Source organism: Kogia breviceps, chromosome X, assembly GCF_026419965.1.
Source record: "Kogia breviceps isolate mKogBre1 chromosome X, mKogBre1 haplotype 1, whole genome shotgun sequence".
Lineage (NCBI taxonomy): Eukaryota > Metazoa > Chordata > Mammalia > Artiodactyla > Physeteridae > Kogia > Kogia breviceps.
The window spans coordinates 130,891,359-130,893,388 of record NC_081330.1 but is presented as its reverse complement, the minus strand read 5'-3'; the positions used below and the strand labels follow the sequence as shown (position 1 = coordinate 130,893,388).

At 43.0% G+C, this 2,030-nt stretch overlaps 1 non-coding gene across 1 annotated transcript; it reads right to left on the bottom strand.

Moving 5' to 3' along the window:
• Positions 1-204: 204 nt before the first annotated feature.
• On the bottom strand, positions 205-311 carry LOC131749115 (U6 spliceosomal RNA). Its single transcript, XR_009333223.1, has one exon. It is a non-coding gene; the product is annotated as a U6 spliceosomal RNA (small nuclear RNA).
• Between the last annotated feature and the right edge of the window lie 1,719 nt (positions 312-2,030).

The window sequence follows — 2,030 nt, the reverse complement described above, 5'->3', positions numbered from 1 at the left end:
GGTTGAGAGTCCGCCTGTCGATGCAGGGGACGCAGGTTCGTGCCCCGGTCCGGGAGGATCCCACGTGCCGCGGAGCGGCTGGGCCCGTGAGCCATGGCCGCTGAGCCTGCGCGTCCGGAGCCTGCGCTCCGCGACGGGAGAGGCCACAACAGTGAGAGGCCCACGTACCGCAAAAAAAAAAAAAAAATATATATATATATATATATATATATGGAACGCTTCACGAATTTGGGTGTCATCCTTGCACAGGGGCCATGCTAATCTTCTCTGCATTGTTCCAATTTTAGCATATGCACTGCCGAAGTGAGTACCTAATAACTTTCTAAACAGGGTGACGGGTAACAGGAGGACAATTTCTAATCACTCAGGAGCCGTTTAAGTCCTGTGCGCTTTAAAGCACAGCTATGCATTCCTCAAAGTGCTTGCCGAGAAATTTCCGTCTATTTCAGGGGCTCTGATTTTCAAACATTCACATATGTCTGTTGCTGAAACATCTTCTCTCACCCAACACTTTAATCCCCTGAGAGAGTGTGCACAATCATGAAAGGGTTTAAGCAAGAAATCATTTCTGGAAAAGACACACACGCTTGGCTTCTAGGTAACACATTTGGCCACTTGGAACTGAAATCTGTATGAACAGAGACACTATGCAGGTTCATCATCCACAAGCTTCTTCTTCACTCATTTGTACAGAACCTGCTGTGTTACTGAACGTTAACAGCATTGTGATCTGAACTGATCACTGCTTCTGTACTGGTTGTGTCTATTCCAGGTATACTATGTCTTAGTACTGTGCTCTACATGCACACATAAGAACAACAAAAAAACCCCACAAACAACCCAATCAAAATATGGGCAGAAGACCTACACAGACATTTCTGCAAAGAAGACATACGGGTGGCCAATAAGCACACAAAAGGACGCTCAACATCGCTAATTATTAGAGAAATGCAAGTCAAAACTACAATGAGGTATCATCTCACACCGGTCAGAATGGCCATCGTTAAAAAGTCTACAAACAACAAATGCTGGAGAGGGTGTGGAGAAAAGGGAACCCTCTTGCACTGTTGGTGGGAATGTAAGTTGGTGCAGCCACTATGGGCGACAGTATGGAGGTTCCTTAAAAAACTAAAAATAGAACTACCATATGACCCAGCAATCCCACTCCTGGGCATATATCTGGAGAAAACCATGATTCAAAAAGATCCATGCACCCCTATATTCATGGCAGCACTATTCACAACAGCCAAAACATGGAAGCAACCTAAGTGTCCATCAACAGATGAATGGATATAGAAGATGTGTACATACATACAATGGAATCCTACTCAGCCATAAGAAAAGAATGAAATCATGCCATTTGCAGCAACATGGATGGAGCTAGAGATGATCATACTCAGTGAAGCAAGTCAGAGAGAGAAAGACAAATACCCTATGATATCACTTATATGTGGAAGCTAAAATGGGACACAAATGAACATATCTATAAAATAGAAACAGACTCACAGACATAGAGAACAGACTTGGGGTAGCCAAGGGGGTTGGGGGGTAGGGGGAGGGAAGGACTGGGAGTTTGGGGTCAGCAGATGCAAACTATTCCATATACAATGGATAAACAACAAGGTCCTACCATAGAGCACAGGGCACTATATTCAATATCCTGTGATAAACTGTAATGGAAAAGAATATATATGTGTATAACTGAGTCACTTTGCTTTACAGCAGTAATTAACACAACACTGTAAATCAACTATACTTCAATGAAAAAAAAAGAAAGAAATGTAAATGCAGACATGTAATTTCAGGGCTCACAGGAACCCTATGATATAATGAGCGTCGTGTAATAGGAAGAATAAGAGGTGCACGTGAGAAGACCAAATTCTGTTTACACATACTACCTGTGTCCCTATATGAGTCTGCTCACCTGTAAAGGAGAAAGTAAGAAAGGTGACGGTGGTACTAAAAATACCACCTAGTTTAAGCCAAGTGCTGGAGGAATAAAATGCAACGATGTACAGGAAAGCCTTAAA